Here is an 18,902-nt window from a genome sequence, read left to right as displayed (position 1 = left end):
CAGGGAGATCCCCCTGCCATTGTTGTAGACTAGTTTGGATATATGTTATCTTGGGATCTCCCATCTTCTAAATGTGTATTCATCAATGATAATTATGTCTTACTTAGTCTTTAGGGAGATCCCACTGCCTGTCTGAAATTAGGTGCTTAATAAGTCTCTTTATGTTTATCTGGGATCTCCCTAGTAGTTAAGGTAGTTTATTTGTAGTTATTTGTTTATCTTCGTCATTAATAAATGACAATATTCATCAAATCATGACTTGTAGTGTTTAAAGGAGTAAAAATTAACAAAGCTGCAGGACCAAGATGGAACTGGTTTCCACACATTTTAGCATAAGATAAATGGAGGACATAAATTGTATTATCAAAGACGATTGATGAAACCATCGCATTCTTTTTGTTATATCTTTAATTCAATGCCAAAATTATGAATCGCCGTTGTCTTAGAGCAAGAACTCTAAATTTAATTACTGTTTATGTTATAACATTTTATATATATTATTTGTTTATTGTTCGGTTCCTTGTGTCTTTAAAACTTTAATATCATTTTTGAAATTGAAACTCGCATAGTGTATGTGCCATTCTGGAAACATAAGTGATCATTACGTGTTTTGATTGATTTATTTAAAAGGCAAAGACTGGTTTGGATTTTAATACTATTCAATGAGAATTTCATCATGAATAAAATAAATTTATATAAGAGATGAAAATGAATGGAATCTCTATGAAAACTTTTAATAGACGAGTAGCTCTCTGGTAGAAAGAAAATGGGGGAACAAAATGGCGCAAATGCCCATTCGGTTTAGTAATGAAATACAATTTTGAATTTATTTTTTCCCAATTAAATCGATTCAAATATATTATGATACAAGTTTGCAAAACACTGTTTCTAACTATATTCAGTTTTTAATATATTTAACAAAAGATAAGAAAAAAATAATGCCAGAAATTTTGCGGTATCAAACCCATAACATAAAAACCCTATCTATATAAGGTTAGCTTATGTCAGGTACTCTAACCACTGAGCCATTTCAAACACAACAAATTGGGCTGTTCAAATATAATGTGTGACTTTGACCACGAATTTACGGACTTATATTATTTTTTTCAAAACGTTCAATTGTTGGGATACAAAATGATATATCTAATGTATAGTGGGTCATCTCTCCACGTTTTTGTTTTCCATTAGACCTTATTTAGATTATGTGAAAAAAAAATATGGAGCACAGACCCACTCTATAAAAGAGAATGCCTTGAAGTTCTAAAGAATGAAAGTATTTGCAGGTTTTAATACGTTTAAGCCTGTTTGAGTCAACATATTCCAAGTATTGAAAATTAATGTTTATAGGTTAAATATCAATTATATGTAAAATGTATATTGTTTTAAATGACTTTTTTTTTTAAATATCAGATTTATTGGTATTTTAATTTTTCAGTTGCTTGTCCGACCGTGTATGAGCATTTTACACGCCTTATCCACCCATCTTCTGTGTTTTTAAAGTTGACTATCTACGTAGGTTATTTTTTCCAAAGTGTGTCTAAATATTCTCTCTATTTAACTATTTAAGACTCCTTTTGGGGATTGTTACCTTGCATTCCAGATTACAATTGATGTGTGGATATTGTCCTCCCATTATGCTGAGGTCCACGCAGAAAATATATAAGCGAGGTTAAACCGGATGCTATGGGGAAAATTCAGCCTGCGCATGAGCTAGCCTGGTTCCTGTGCGTAGTGGGTAGCTCAGGGAACCAGGCTAGCACACGTTTATCTGAATCGGGATCGGGATTCCGTGCCATATGCACACATAGTTCAAAGGCGCTGTAATTGTAAAGTTGTCGGTAAACAGTACAGAAACAAAGTATTCCTTTTAAAGAAATGATTGGCATGTGATATGAACTATCAATATTATGAGATAAGTTAATGTTATGCCGAAACTACAACATGCATCAAATAGCATAATTTGCAATGTTTTGTTGTTTTCCGAATACACATGTAACTTAACTTTACTTTTATAGTAGGCGAGGCTAGAGAACTTCCCGATTAAATTTTTTTAAGCATTTAAGTATGATTGAATAATTATGTCACTGTATAAAAGTTTAAATCTCAAGAAAAATGCATCAAAATATGAAATTTTTGATTTACACAAAGCTGTCACTGCATAGTTAACAAAGTAGTGCTAATCGTAATGTGTGCGCAAATAGTAGAATTCACCGAATGCCTGATACTATACATGCATACTTCATTCATAGATAGATCATAATTATTTTAGAAGTATGAACCCTTGAAATTCTGAGATAAAAAGTCAGGGCTATACATACATGTATACGTAATACAACGTACAAATTTAGTGGTTAAAAGCAGAGGGCTAGAGTCGGTGGAATCTCTGATAATCTTAAGGCTTTCACGTTTTCGTTGGAAACACATGCAAATGGTCCACGTATTGTAGTCCTTTTTTAAAGGACAGCAACTTGTTTTTGATTTATTGTAGCTTTGTGAAAAACTGACAATGCATAAATTATTTAAGCATGGCATGAAATTAGAAAATATTATCATTATATTGAGAAATAAAAGTTGTATCTTAAATGCTGACATCTTCACCTGTCGAGTTGGCTTGATCACAGACCCTCTCCCCCTTTATCACCAACATCATGGCCAGATCAGATAGTCTTATAAATCACTCATCAAAAATGCTGTTAAATACAACTTATTTGTCGGAAAAAAGCTAATTCGTCCGAAATAATCCTAATTCGTCCGAACAAATCGTAATTCGTCCGAACAAATCCTAAATAGTCCGGACAAATAACTTATGTGTCCGAACAAATCGTATTTTGTCCGAACAAATCCTAATTCGTCCGAACAAATGACTCATTAGTCCAAACAAAAAGCTTATTTGTCCGAACAAATAACTTATTCGTCCGAACAAATGACTCATTAGTCCAAACAAGTGACTCATTAGTCAAAACAAATAACTTATTTGTCCGAACAAATCCTAATTCGTTTGAAGTAATAATTATTTTTTTCATCTGGCCTTTCCATGCCGCCACAGAAAATGAAGCGTTTCGTGAAATTAAAAAAAAAACTTTTGTTCTCTTAAACATGTCTAAGCAATCTCCATTGCGATTAAATTAATTTAAATCTGATATGGCTGTTCGAATAAGGAAGATTTACTTCTGTCTGCTTTCCCTCGGACTACGACAATATATGATCTGCCGGGATCGTTGGCGATAACCTCCGATGAAAGCGCTGTGGGATCGTTAATCTCCTTCACTTGCCAGCGACCCCTGTAGAACCAATCAAACTTCCTGTACAAAATGAAGTATCCTCGCACCGGATGAAGAGGCGGGCCCCATCTAATTTGCATCATGGTAGCGTTATCTCTCCTTACTGGTCTCTGTGTAAATAAACATCAGTATGTCATGATCAAAGGGTTCATCATATTGTGTCTTCCTATAATAACATTGATCACTTCAAAATTTCACTTACCACGCTTTGGTGTCGTGAACGTTCGAATTGCTGGATCACTAAATCCAACATCATTCACAGCATAAAGTTTAAGTTCATGGACTGTGTCGTCATCTAAAGAATCAAGCAAATGAAATAATTATTATATCCTAAATATTGATGTTTCTATTGATGGACTGAAATTTTTTACATTATTGAATTCACTACATGTTTATGGATCAGATACCCAGGAAATCGGAGACCCATTCAAGTTGGGTGGGGTCAATTTGTTCTTTTCTAATCGATTCGTTTTTGACGCCCCAGAGGAGAGTGTAGTTTGTAAGGGGACCGTTTGTGTTAAGTGGGGGATTCCATCTCATGGTCATTTGAGGTGGCTCGATGCGGGAAAGTTGAAGTTCGACAATTCTAGGTGCTCTAGGCGCTGAAAGGAAAAAAGAAGTTTATTGTGAAAATCCAATGTACTGTTAGTTTATATAGAACAAAATTATATGAAGAAAATACATTCTCAACACCTCTTATAAAAATACAGTCGTTCTTAGTCTTAGGTATGATATTAATCAACTATTTCTTGTAACCAACATCATTAAGCAAAGGTATCGTACACCACTGTACCGATCTTAGCGACTAACCACTCCGCTTTTAAAACATAACATTTCTTTTCATTGACATAAAGTTCCACAGAAAGCAAAACTTTACTTAAAGAAACAGGTAAGTGTCTGGTAGACTTGTAAATTTGAACTAATTACGCCACTTTAAAGTTTAAATTTATGATTTTGTAAAAAAAAAAAAAAATCTGTTAAATTAGAACAATATGTTTTAAGGGCGACCTATTAAATTTGTGGACAAATATATGATGTTGCCATCAAGACACGAAAAAGTCGGGGTAATTCACTCAGCAGTGCAACAAACCCCACACAGAATTGGGTATTTTGTTCTATACTTACTGATTTCACAGTTTTTATTGGATGATCCAATGGTGGTCTTTAAGCTCGCGGTACTGGCCTCCAAGACTTGGAGTCTCATCTCACCGGCTTCCAGAAAATTGTCGTACGCGGGATTTGGTTTCGGGTTTGGAATATTTTGTCCCAATTCAGCCTGCACCATAGCTTGCATTATTTGTGCATTAACAATAATGTTTTTTAAATATCCATTCATGGCTGTTAGTTTTTCTTGTCTTTGCGCTGAAATTTGATGCGCACACATACATAGTGTCACAATTGTGAATCCCAATAAATTCCACATTGTCTTTAGTCTGCTTTTTCCTCTTGCTTCTTTGCTCTTGTACATTGAATCCTGTAGAAAAATATCAAGTTAACAGGAATGAAAAAACCCTGAATTAAACTTGAAGTTTTTTAAATTTTGGCGCAGAGTTTCGAGCTAGCACCTTCTTGCCATGCCCGTAACTGCTTCCTTGCTTAGTGCTATTACTTTTTTCATTTCTATACTTTTTAAATTATATCACAAATTTACGGTTACTTTCTGGTAAAGAAAATATTTTTATTACTGCTGCACCTCTAATGCATATGCATAACGGTACACGGAATACTGACAGGTTGTGATGGATTATATCCTGTTATAAACAACAAAAACCTAATTAAAATTCCGCTCTGTGGATGCTGTGAATTGTGGTCATTCTATTATTAGAGGGGTTTTTTCAAGAATAAAAATGAAAATATTCTCCTATTGCCTAAGTCATTAAAATATCAGAAGCTTTTCGTATGTATGGACATTAATACGAATAAAATTCGGTTACAGGAGAATTTCTCATGCATAAATTAAACATTTCTGTAGCCTTTTAAACACGATAATATCAATTTTCGGGATAAAATTGTATAATGTTTTCTATTTCAGATTGTAAAAGCAACAATGAAGCGTTCATTGCAGAAACATTTCCAAAATGACGGACGCTGCTTACGTACTTTTTTCTGTAATGCTCGTTATCTTTATGCGCATATGCACCAACAAAGATAACCTTTAACCTTTTATTTATTGACCAAAGAATTTCTGTTGTCCCTAGGTAGACAAAATATACAACTTCCGTCGCCAATAAAGGTAAGAAGGGATGCGCATAATGTTTTTATCTTCTACCAGAACAAATGAGTCCGTGCTTTATAAAGATCTGTATTCTTTTCACTTACATAAGCAACGTTAAGTCCTTTTTTTTCAATTTAATTTGTAAGAAAACGTCAGTCAGCATTTGACCTAGTGGAAGATTGTATTAGCTGACAATGTCGTTGTATCGACCATAGAACTCACGAAATTATGACTTTAATTGAGACTGTTGTTTTATCAACTTGTTTGTCAGTAGCTTGCCCCGTTTAACAAATTGTTCATATGTAGAGCATGCCCTTGCGTTTGGAATCAACTGGAAGATGCAGGCGATGAATGTATATTGCCACATACGTACGAAAAGATTAAAGTCATCACGTTTATCAGAAAGTTTGTTGTTAGGTTACTCTTGGTGTATTTTTCCTATTAAAATGGCTAAATATGAAACAGATGCCTCGGACTCTGTTGTATATTTTATATGAAGTTCATTAGGATATATCGAGTCGACGTAAGTGTCGAAGTAACAATGTTAATTGATACTTCGTCGTCAATATATTTAAATGTTGAGTTGAAAGCCACAGAGGGGTATTGAATTTTTATGTAAAAGTTTTTAATAAATCCTGCGTCATATTATTATAGAAATAGGTCTGCTAACAATGGATCGCAATTAATACAAATGGGTATATCAACAGATTGTTGGAAGATCTGATTTCCTAAAACTCAAAGATGTTGTCAATCAGAAACGCAAGCATCTTTTTATATCATCAGTTTAGAGTGCTTGTGTACGCAATCTGAATAGTTTTATAAAAATGACATTTTGCAAATTTTGAATTTACTGGGTGGTTGTAAATACAAAATTTACCATGTTGTCATTTTGTATTAACACCCACCCAGTAAATTCAAATTTTACAACATGACAACAAAATAGTCTTGTAGATGATCAATGACAAGGTAAGTAAATTTACGATTCAATTTTATTGAAAAAGGCAGCTATCAACGATGTGAAATCAAGTCGGACCTTAATTTGTCGTGGGAAATGACTGTATAGAGTGTAGAAAAGTAGTAAGATTTGATGCTTTTTATGATAAAGTTTTGAAATTTCAAATTTTCTAAAAATGTTTTGGAATTTTTTAGTATCCGCATGTGTCATTAACACCACTTTTTTGAATATGATTTTTTGGTAGGTTATGAGTTATTAAGTCACACTTCACTGTATATAATTCTGCTTAATTCATATTTTATTCAGACGTCTTTAGTTTTCCTTTCTTGTGACTTTCAAGAATTCACTAAATGTTATGAGTATCATCCACTTATTTAATTCCTCTGTATAAACAGTTGCTTGTTGTATTATTACTAATTATAATGTTGAACATTTTAATACAAATGTTTCGTTTTTAATTATAAACCATTATTTAATCATTTCTAATAGCACATCGTTTCTTAACTTTTTGACATACCTTTTGTTTACGTCCTGCTTATTCATTTAATTCATACGAATGCATGTATATGTGCATGCAATAATTAATCTTCATCATAAGAAAAGGGATTCATTTATTTGAATAAATACATTTATTTCATTAACAACATACAGTGTATGCGTAAATGACAATGTTTTCGCAAAACACAAAGTTACTGCATACAAATTTTAGTGACAATCTTTTAAACTGTCAAACTACTGTAGATTCTGAATGATACGCGAGGAAATAATTTTCGCGTAAAATCGCGAGAAGCAACCCTCGCAAATTTTAAAATCTCGGTTTTATTTTTCCGACAGTTTTGAATTATAGGAAATTATAACAAAAATTGGTGATCGCGATAATATATTCTCGCGATTTGAAGTAAAACTGCAGAATCGCAGAATTTAGTACTCGCGTAAAATAAGGAATTCACAGTATCATCTTTTACAGGTGTGTAGCTCTTAAAAAGGAACTCTCGTAACCGGTATGTTATGGCTCTCTCTTAGACTTTTTGGTACATGTTCACCCCAACCAAGTCGAAAACCCTTCAGTTTTTCATTCTTCTACTTTTAAAATATCAATTTAACATATCTAACCCACTGTAGAAACAATTATTGTCCAATTTAAGCATTAGCACGGTATGATATTTTGTCTGTTCGGCCTGGTGTGTTTTAGGGCCGACGACATCCTAAAAGAAGGTAATATTTATATGCATATTGAAAATTATAACCGTAAATAGAAAATTGTGTATTAACGAGGCCGAGTACAGAATGAGTACGCACGCTTTCGCGCAGCGTTTCATTTGTATTGTGACGTCATCTTTTTACTTTGTTGACGCCATGGCATGATAGTTTCAACTGCAGATATTCAGCAAAATTTGTTGAAAATAGCTCGTTTGATGTGTAAAATTGATATTATATTGTGGAATAAACATAAATGTCTCGAAGTATAAGCTATATTTGGGCTCGGGTCGAAAACGTGAAGAGGGTTCAGCAAGCCTAGTCCTCTGTCACGTTTTCTTAACCCGCCTAAATATAGCTTAATTCATATATTTCAAGACAGTAACCATGAATTTAATATTAATGGCCCTTAATATGTGATGCTATATATTTATTTATTACTTAAATGTGTCTGAATGTTTTAATAATACTATAAAGATCACCATTTCCGTCTTTGTCAAATAAAAAATAGCCATTACTAGTATCCGGCAAACTGGGAAATTGGGCATACCAAAAAAACAACTTTGATAAGACCTCTGGAACAAACCAGGAGGTAAAAGGGTTTTTTATTTGACCATTTAATGCCTTTAAGTAATAACTTACATATGTTAAACAGAAAAAGAAATCCCTCCTAGGGCAGAAGTTTAAAACAAATGTAAAAAATGTGCAAAATTGATACATTTCAAGCAAAATCCCATAGGGTCCTATGTTAATAATTAACAAACTTTAAGATGACCCCTTAAACAAACGGTGTGGTAAATGTATTATTTTTTTAACTTAAAATAATAATTATATCAGTAGAAATTCATGTAAAAAATTTCATTAAAAATCTAGGGCAGAAGAAATTAGACCCGCCCTCGTTAAATATTATCGCTTTAAAGCCATTATATGGCCCTTACTCAGGGATATGAAGCATTCATTAAACAGCCATTTTAACATGTTATTTAGATCGATATAAGAATAGTGCCGAAAAAAATTGTCCAGAAAAATCGTGTATATATATAGAGGATATATATATTGTGTGATTTTATATTTGCTTTATCCAACGAGTTGAAATGGTGTATATAACACTGTGCCGGATAATTAAGCCAGTGCCAAGGTGGCATTTTTGCACCCGCTTAAGCTGCATATATCGAAAAATTCAATTATGCCATATGATAGACCATTGCTTAAAGAGTTTACAACCAGCTTTGTTATCATTGTATCTCACCTGTCAGGTGAGATATTTACCTTTCAAAAATAAATTCCTATAGGAAAATAATTCTTCCCATAGGAAAAACAATATTCCTACCTGTCAGGTAATTTTAAATTTTCTATCGGAATACAACATCCTATAGGAATTTCAATTCAGATAGGGTTTGATAAAATCCTATAGGAAAATTTATTATCCTATAGGAAAACTACATGTCTGAATCAAATTCCTACAGGAAATACCATTCTCCTATAGGAAATATAATTCCTATAGGACTTTTAAAAAATCCTATAGGATTGTCAATATTTCCTGTAGGAGAATCAATTCTCCTATGGGAAATATCATTTTCCGATGGGATATTAATTTTTAAAGGTAAACATCTCACCTGTCAGGTGAAACACACTAAAAACAAAAGTGCTAGAAAATGGTCTATCATTTGGTATATATGGATTTTTTGAAACTGCATCTTAAGCGGGTGCAAAAATGCCACCTTGGCATAATTATCCGGCACAGTGTTAAAGGTTAATTATCACCTCTCATGTGACACTAGTACAGATTTGTAGCAAATGTTACATCAATGCACTTTTGATGGCATTTCAATTTTTTAGGTGTTTTTTTATCGAGAGACATTAAAACAGTGTAGCATTTTTTTCATTTGAGTGGAAAATTGCTTCAAGATTTTGAGGCAGTATAACCACAATGCATGTTTCTGACAACTCTTTCCTTTATAATCTGAGAATCTTGAAAAGGACATCTTTTTGAAAAAACTTTCTGTTTTAACTTGTTTTAGCCAATTTAACATTAAACAAAATCTTTTGAATATTATCATATTACGAATTCCGGGATTTGGTTTCGTTATTACATTATTTTCGGGTGTACGAGTTGTTTATATAGATATAGACCGTGTGCTGAGAAGCATTTACCAAGTTTTAGTATGTTTGTTTCTACGAAAGAAATTTTTTAAGTTGATAAGTTTAACATGGAATCTACTTGTAAGGTTTTGTGCAGAAAGTTCTATATAAACAAGAGGCATAAATGTATAAACAAAAAGTGTTTAACTTTGAGGATGTATTTTAGTACCATGTTAGAATGTTCCCATGAGTGGTATATTTAGGAAGGTGTACATAAATTTAAAGATACTTGTATCATAGTAGCGTGTTTAAATACCTGTTACCTATCGCTTTTCCTCCGATACCGCTATTTCTACCCTCTTTGATCCTTCTTCAGCCATAGTCCAATGCGAAACCGGGACAACATGTTGTCCAATCTGATCCCAGTTGATAATCAACGAAGGGGGGATTACATACTCTGTTACACGAGTTTGAATTTTTTAAAGAAATTTAGAGTTCTCATAATCGAAGTTGTCTACTCTGAGAACTTTTTTTGAGGTAGTTCCCTTGCGTTTTACCAAGTTCATACGACTCATAAGGGAAAGGGCCCAAGCGCGTGTGATCTCAATGTGTGCCCCATTTTCCCGTAAGAAGGGAGCGATCCACAGAAAGAACTATCCCACGTCCAGCGGTATTCACTACGGCAGTATTAACGACTCCACCAGAACTTTTAATTGTTGTAACAAATCGCTTAACTTTATTGTCTAACTCATCTCTGAGTAACAGTTTTCTTCCTCTTTTCTTTGGGGTCAAAACTTCGGTTTCTATCTCGCTGTCGGTATCGATCAATTTTTGCTTTACTGCAGATTTTACATGACTGAGATAGTCTTTTTTGAAACCTCTAGCGGTACTTTCATTTAATTTTCTATCCAACAAAGGTGAACATTTCCTGGCAGCTGCAGTCGGGTTGTTTTCTGCTGCATATTTACCGATTTCATACCGCTGTTTCGGAGTTTCCCCGTCGCTTTGGGGTTGATTGGCCCTGTTCAAGTTCTTCCGCTACTTCAGCGGTGGCTTCTTTAAATTCGTCGGTGTTAGATACATTCTTGTTACTTACAGTGATGTATCTAAGAATAGACATCTTAAAATATTGCCATACTACTAGGGTTTTCTTTATTTTGGGTGAACAAAGCACACTGAACAAAACTAACTGAATACTGTTCACCGTATACCGTCCATTGCCAAAAATTCGCACTAATCTTTTAAAATCTCACATCAAACACATGCTACTTACACCCTTAAATTCCGATAAAATTCCTTAAATACTCTCCAAACTGAACTTTTATTCTGCAGCCACATCAACTTCTGACCAGACTTGTGATGGCTAATGTTAAACTAAATTTCATTGGTTAATATTCCTGATGGTCTAATCAGAATCAGTCTTTCTCGAAGACGTCAAAATGGCTGGCCCTGTCAGAAGTCAATGTGGTTGCAGAATAAAAGTTCAGTATGGAGAGTATTAATTTTAAGTAATTTTATCGGAGTTTTTGTATGTAAGTAGCGTGAGTTTGATGTAAGATTTTACAAGATTAGTGCGAATGTTTCTCGACTTGTTGCAATACCGCTGTTGTCATAGGCAAACTCCCATCGTGAGCCCTGGACCGGTAAATGTCCGGGTAAAAATAAACTGGCGACTTCGAGAGAATAATGACGTATATCTCCGCTATTTTAAGACCTATCAACTTGAAATTTGGCATGAGTGTATCTCAGACATTAGTTTTTTGAAACATACATGCATATTGCGAGTGTTTTAAAAATCAATTGATTTATTAGTCTTTTGAAGCAATCTGGTAGTTTTTCATCTTGGTCAGAGTTCGACCCCTTTATTTATGGTTACATTGAAATTAATGTTAAAACGGGCTTGGCCACTGTGCTTACCTGTTTACTTTATGACCAAAGAGAGAAAATTCTTTTACAAAAACAAAACTTAGTATCAAATTTACGCTGATTTATTTTCTGAGATTCGGAAACCATCGAGAACAAAGCGGAAATTGGATACACGCGGAAAAAACCTGATATACGGTATATGGAATGTTGGAAATAAAAGGTTTGATGTTTTAATGAGGTTATTTGTGCACTGTACTATAAGCATACGTGTATGGTTATTAATTTAGAATTCTGTGATTAGCTAGTAGTTTGGGTTTCATTGGATTAACTAATCTTCTAAAAGAAAAGAGAATCATCTATTTACAAAAATTATATTTATTTGTAACTAGATAATATCCCGTGCAAGCGCGGGAATTAACACTTTACACTTTAAAATGATATAATGCCTAAAATGTAGAACTATATGTTTGGTTCATTTTTGTATATACTTTGTCCACAAACTTTCTTCATTGCTTTCTTGGCATTTTCTTTAATGAAATAAAAAACTTAATGGTTGGATATTTAGAGGAACGGGCAGGGATAAAATCAAAACTAAAATCGATGATAAATATACATTATGTGGCCCTATTTCTTTTTGTTGCTGCTGACCGGAAAAAATACCAAACTTTTATTCACTTTTTTTCAAACCATTGAGTGGGTATATATTCTAAATTTCTTTACTCTAAATTTTGTTATTTAGGTTTAAAGGTAAATATTGGGTAGCTGCCCCTCTCCCCTCCCAATTCAACTTCCCCATTAAATGTGTACATCATTTTGTAGTATAGACGTAGAACACAATCATGCATATTCATTGTATATTCGTAACAAAAGTTGTCAGATATAATCTGCCCAATGGTTAACTCGCCCTTCGCTTTCAATTAATACTGTACAACAATATACTCCAGAAGTGGTGTGGATACCAAAAAAGATGTAAGAAATAAATAGCTATGTCCAACCGAAAGTCCATTAGGTCTTGTTAAAATGGTTCAAAGTACACAGATACAGGACATTTGACAGGTTGGGCAGACATGTAGTTACCTATTTGAGAAATAACTACGCTAAACTGGAACTATTAATTAGAATACTGTACAACAATATACTTCAGAAGTGGTGTGATTCAGATGTGCATACCAAAAATCTCTAAAGAATTGTTAGAAATTTTGAGGTCACAAAATCTTATCAAAATCAATAGCATCAAAACATACGATTTTTCAACGCTTTATACAACCATTCCCAATGACAAATTAAAATTATTAAAAAATTTGAGGTCAAAAAATCTTACCAAAATCAATAGCATTGTAAGCTCCCCACGGATGGCCATCTAAAAATGAGGGCTACAAAATATATGTAGTTTTATTTCAGGATCAACACTGCTTCCAAGTACTTGCAATACTTTGATTAAAGGACAAGGCTTGGTAAAATGACAATGGTTTATTAAATCATTGGTAAGAGCACAGTACAGTCATGGCAAAACATATTCAAGTCAAAGCATAAATTGTATTGTATTAATTTTGGTCTAGGCGTCAACCATACTTTCAAGGGCAAAAAGGGGGCGTGGCAGGATACTATAAATTTACTACGGAATAATATATTCAGGTGTACAGTGAGTTGGGAGATAATTGTGTGGTGCACAAATCTCACCTATAGCTGGTGGTGCCGGTAACACTTGATAGGGAGGCTTTGGTTATTGATTTGAATATTTGGCGCTCGTGAACACGTCACAAATTATCTGCCATATAATGGCAAAGCACTCATATATATAACCTTCGGATCTGATCATGTGATCTCAATTAACCAATAAAATAACTGTACGGTGACGCTTGACCAATCAAAACGATGTACGGTACCGCACACACTGAGCTATGCCGAACAGTGTCGTACAACACTACAGTACACCGCGCAAAGTAAACCTTAAAAAGAAATATGACATGAAAATAAACATAGGAATAACTTAAAACATTTGTGGTGGATGTTTTTCGTAACCCGTAAGTAACAATAACTTGTAAATCCTTTGCTTTATTCAACATAGAAACGAGAGATCGTCTAGCAGACGATGTCCTATATACTAACCTCGCCATACTAGAGGGAATACTTATAAAATAACGTACGATGTCTAGTTCTTAGTAAACTTAGTATGAATTATGAAAACATGAATTTTAAGGGAGTTTATAAACTACAAAAACATCACTAGTTACGAAATAATCTTAATAGCTCAAAATACGAAACAGTGGCTATCCCAATACACTCGAGGAAAAGCTGGCAGCGGGATGTAAACAATCTACCCAGCTCCAGGAATCCAGTGCTCTTACAGGTGTAGTAGACAATGAATAACACAAAATAAAGATGCGTGGGTACAATCAACATGCATAGTTTCCTTGCATATATTAATAAATTCACTATGTTAAGAATAAATATGCAAACTGGTAAAAAGAAAAGTACACGTGCTAAAAATAGATTTTAGCAGATACGGTAAACATTCAAGAGAATTAAACCACTTAATTAACCCCTTATTAATAAGACCTTTAATCAAATAATGTGAAAATGATAAATTCATAATTATTCCTTTCTCAGGTCATTACACTTCCCCCATCTTAGCTACTTAATTCTCCTGAATTAAAAAAAAAACGAATGAATTTTCATTTCAAATACAAACAATAATTTAACTTTACAAATTGTTTATTTGTTCAGTCAGCTAGTCTGAGAGGAACATCTACACGGTCAATCTCATTGATGAGCAAGTCCCAGCTCGTATTCCATTTACCCTCAGCCGCCTCCAAGAATGAAATAACCTCCTGGTCAGAGGAAGAATTCGACAGACCCCTTGTCACGCTGTGCATCATCTGGTATAGGTAAAACCTACTCTTTGCTGGTGGATTGTTTGCTTTTTGAGGAGAAAGATCAAGGGATCCAGGAAGAGCGAGGAAATTAAACTCGTCTAGAAGTCTGGCCCTATCAAAGTCACTGTTTGTGTCCTTTGAACGCTTGAGGGAGAGGGCAGCGAACTCGAACTCCAGGAGCTTCCTGTCTTTTGACATCGTCTGAAATCCCTGTGGTATCCAGGCAATGGCAACTTGTCCACTGGTCAGGGTGACCACCCCCTCTCTGATCCATTGCCTTCTGGCAGGGGGCAACAACGGCATACAACCATAGCCCAGCAACCTCTTTGCCCTCTGAACAATGGATCTGGTAGGTGTGGTTGGTGGGTCAGGGGTGAACTTGGTTGGCTGGGATACAGGTGATGATGAGAGAGGGAGCACGGGCACTGCAGCCGACACAGATGGCATGGATGGCGTGGCTGGCTGGGACTTCTCGGGACTATCAAGGGATCCAGCTGGCAGAGGACCAAGAACAGACAAGGCTGGCAAATCCTGATGAAAGGGAGAGGCTGACTCAGGCAAAACAGTCATTGATGGTTCGGGTGGGATCGAGGATGGCAGAGAGGAAGCTGTAGAGGGCTCTCGGTGCATAGTGGTAACCGAATACACTGGACTGGATTTCTTTCCACCACCCAGCCTCAGCCTCTTTCTGACAGGTTCAGGATCTCTGGGAGGGGTTCTCTCGACCACTTTTCTCCTGGACCCCAAACTGGACGCTGGGGAAATCTCCAAATTTGACTCTGCAAAGAGCTCAATCTCTGGTTCCCTGAAATCTTTCTTTGCCTGGTCCACAGATGTCACAAAGCTGGGCTCAACTCCACGGCTCGTTGCTAAATGGACTGCTCTTGGCTGCCATGAGGACTCTTCCATACTGTGGAATTTTGGCTCAAACTGGTAATGCCCTTAGCATCAAACAGCACGGTGTTGTTCAGATGGACCCTATAGAAGCTGGTGGTGTCTTCCAAAATGGCAGAAATATCAGCCGAAGACTTATAGTATTAGAGTAAACAAGCCTGGTGTAGTTGGACTGTAATCTTTTGTCGCAGAGGAAGCAAGAAAATCCGGAACTCGGAAATCAGGCACTGGTCTGCCCCTCCCCTCGATCCAATCATGTCGTCCCCTCTTCACCTTTGGGCCTGCAGGGGTTGACATTATCTTTCTTGTCTACTCACGCAGGAGGGATCGTAGCGGAGAGGACGCTCTGGCATTCCTGTCGGTAGGTTCCACCAGGTACCTGTAAACTGCCGCATGGTAGGATAACCAGAAACAGTTATTTTCAGAAAGCAGCTCACCCATGTGGACATTCGTTGCTAGAGCGGCATCCTTGTGGCGCTTTGCAACATGGGTCTTCAGGTCACCTGCCCTGTTAAAGCTGTTCTCCTTGTCGCAACAAAAAGGACAAATGACTCGCAGGGCACGATGAGGCGCTGGTGACAGATGCTCTTTGAGTTTCCGCTTGCTGTCGAACACAGCTCCACATTTCTTCCCATCCACCATTAGACAGCACTTGAGAGTCATTCCGCAATTCAACAGGAAAAGTTGGCAAGGTATGGCTTGGGTAGTATGGTTCATAACAACTGATTTGAAATACTTAGTTTACTATGAGTAAGTACAATATTCAACCTATTGAATAAATATAAAAATGTTTATAAAAATTGACTATTTTGTAGGATGTACTGAGAGCAAGGCAACACTGGGAATTCAACCAGGGATGGGACAGGGACACCACAGACCATATGGATATCAATTAACAACAACCACCCACAAAAAATGAAATCAATTTATTTCAAAATTCATCACACTAGGTCACATATACTAGGAAGATTCAACAGCAGATGTCAACTCAAAAGAAAAGCTTAAAAGTTACAACACCACACTGGTTATACTCTTGAAATGCACTGGCTAGCTACATCTCAGTGTCAACCCAGGTGATAGCCATAGATTGCACATCTCCGTCACCTCCCAACATCAGAAGTGTGGGCCATAGATGGTGCACCATCTGTCCCCTCCCATCACCAATGATGAGGGCCATAGACTGTGCACATCCGTCACCTCCCTCCACCTGACCCAAAACAATAAAAAAGGAAAAGAAAATGACATCTGCCGTCATCTGAATAGTCAACATCTACTGGTTCTGGTTGGTTCCTAACATTTGTTGATTTCATTGCTGTATATTACTCCGGTACCATTAAGGTAGGTTTCTCCCCTTGTATGGAAGAAGTCTGTCTGTATGGTAAACTTTTCATGGCTGTTTCTGAGACCGCTTTACCAAGCAGGTGACATCATCAATTTTCTTTGTAATGACGTAAGGGCCTTTCCATTTGCAGGTCAACTCGCTACATACACCTACTTTTTTTGAAGCATCGTACAGCCATACAGGTTGTCCCTCATAAAATTTCCTAACTTCAGCTTTTGAATCGTAATATTTCTTTTTGTAATTTGCATTCTGTTTCAGACAATTCCTAGCCAGATCATGGACCTTGGCCAAACTCTCCTGCAGTTTCAGTATATACTCATCTGTCTCGGAAGCCTCGCTGTTATCTTTGGGTCTGGGAACTATAGCTTCCAATGGCATGACCACATTTCTACCCAATACCATTTTGTTAGGAGAAACTCCATTGCTGGAGTTACTAGCAGCCATCATTACTTGTGGTAAGACCTCATCCCATTTCCTCTGATCTTTTTGGCAGTATATTGTATGCATGTTTACAAGCGTTCTAATGAAGCGTTCTACCGTACCATTGGCTTGTGGACGTTTGCTAGTGGTTCAAGTTTTCTCTATTCTAAGTGTTGCTAGCAGGTCTCTCAATAACGTAGCTTCAAAGGAGCGACCTTGATCTGAGTGAATTTGGAGTGGAGTTCCATATCTACCTATAAATTCATTGACTAAAATATTGGCTATTGTTTTGGACTCTTGGTCTGGCATTGGAAAAGCTTCTGTCCACTTGGTGAAACAGTCGCATACTACTAATATGTACCAATTTCCTTTTGTAGAAACAGGGAGTGGACCCAGAACATCCATAGACACCCTTTCCATTGGTTCTTCTAGTAAATATTGCTGTAAAGGAGCTCTGTTTGATTTCCTAGACGGTTTCTTTGCTGCACCAAGGTCACATTGTCGGCAATACTTTTCAATATCTCTTTTCATTTTAGGCCAATAAAGGGTATTCTTGATCTTGTCCAGAGTTTTCTCAGCTCCTAAGTGACCTCCTGTGGGGATATCATGGTAATGCCTGAGAGCCTGATTCTGTAGGGAGGCAGGGACTATCAACTGGAGGTGACCAGGACTACCATCATCACAGATGAACCTCCGGTACAATAGACCATGCACCACCTCCAACCTATTCCATAGCCTCCAAATGGGTTTCAGCACTCCAGATCCCTGTGAGACTTTGTTCCAATCAGGACGGGGATTATTGGATTCCCTGGCAACAAATATGGATGAAATATCTTTGTCATCAAGTTGTGCTTGTCTGATTGCGTCCACGTGCCACACATCAAGAACCACTCCACTCTCGTGTACAATAGTATCTGTTTTTGCTTCACTCCGGGTTATAGCACAGACTTTCAGGTCTAAATCTGTTTGATCAACATCATTATCACTGTTGTCTTCTGTGTTTTTCAGCTCCTGGCGTTCACATGAGCGACAAGATCTGCGGGACAGCACATCTGCATTGGAATGCCTTTTGTCTGCTTTGTGGGTGATAGTGAGGTTATAGGTTTGAATCTCCTGTAGACATCTTGCAGATTGACCGGTAGGATTTTTGAGATTTTTCATACAACTTATTGCAGCATTATCTGTGCGTAGCAGTACCTTCTGGCCATATAGATAGGAATGGAATGCTTTAAGAGCCTTGACAACTGCTACTAATTCTTTCCTTGTTACGCATTATTGCTGTTCGTGTTTGTTCATTGCCTTACTCATGTATGCTATAACTTTCTTGGAGCCATCTTGCACTTGTGTAAGAACACCTCCGACCGCTTTGTCACTGGCATCAGTTTCTAAAATGAAACCTATATCTGGCAATGGGTAGAAAAGAATGGGAGATTCTGTCAAATTTTGTTTTAATTGATCAAATGAAGTTTGGCAATCTGCTGACCAGAGAAACTTGGTATTCTTCTCGCACAGTGCATGAAGCGGTCTTTCTATTTTTGCAACTTCTTTGACAAATCTCCTGTAATAGGAGCATAACCCTAGGAAACTCCTCATTTCTTTTACAGATCTTGGTACTGGCCAGTCTGCTATTGCACTGGTTTTGTCAGGATCCGTAGAGATGCCAGATTCAGATACTATGTGGCCTAAGAACTTGATTTCTTTCTGAAAAAGTGTGCACTTTGAAGGTTTTAATTTGAGGTTGGCTGATGAGAGACGCTGATATATGTGCTCAAGC

General features: G+C 36.3%; 1 long non-coding RNA gene across 1 annotated transcript; it reads right to left on the bottom strand.

Moving 5' to 3' along the window:
* Window positions 1-3,483: 3,483 nt before the first annotated feature.
* Window positions 3,484-4,961, bottom strand: LOC136273187 (uncharacterized). Its single transcript, XR_010711398.1, has 3 exons — window positions 4,407-4,961; window positions 3,689-3,883; window positions 3,484-3,576 (listed from the first exon to the last, which is right to left on the bottom strand). It is a non-coding gene; the product is annotated as an uncharacterized lncRNA (long non-coding RNA).
* Between the last annotated feature and the right edge of the window lie 13,941 nt (window positions 4,962-18,902).

Source organism: Magallana gigas, chromosome 2, assembly GCF_963853765.1.
Source record: "Magallana gigas chromosome 2, xbMagGiga1.1, whole genome shotgun sequence".
Taxonomy (NCBI): Eukaryota; Metazoa; Mollusca; class Bivalvia; order Ostreida; family Ostreidae; genus Magallana; species Magallana gigas.
The sequence above is the reverse complement of the archived record's forward strand: the minus strand, read 5'-3'. Positions and strand labels throughout refer to the sequence as shown.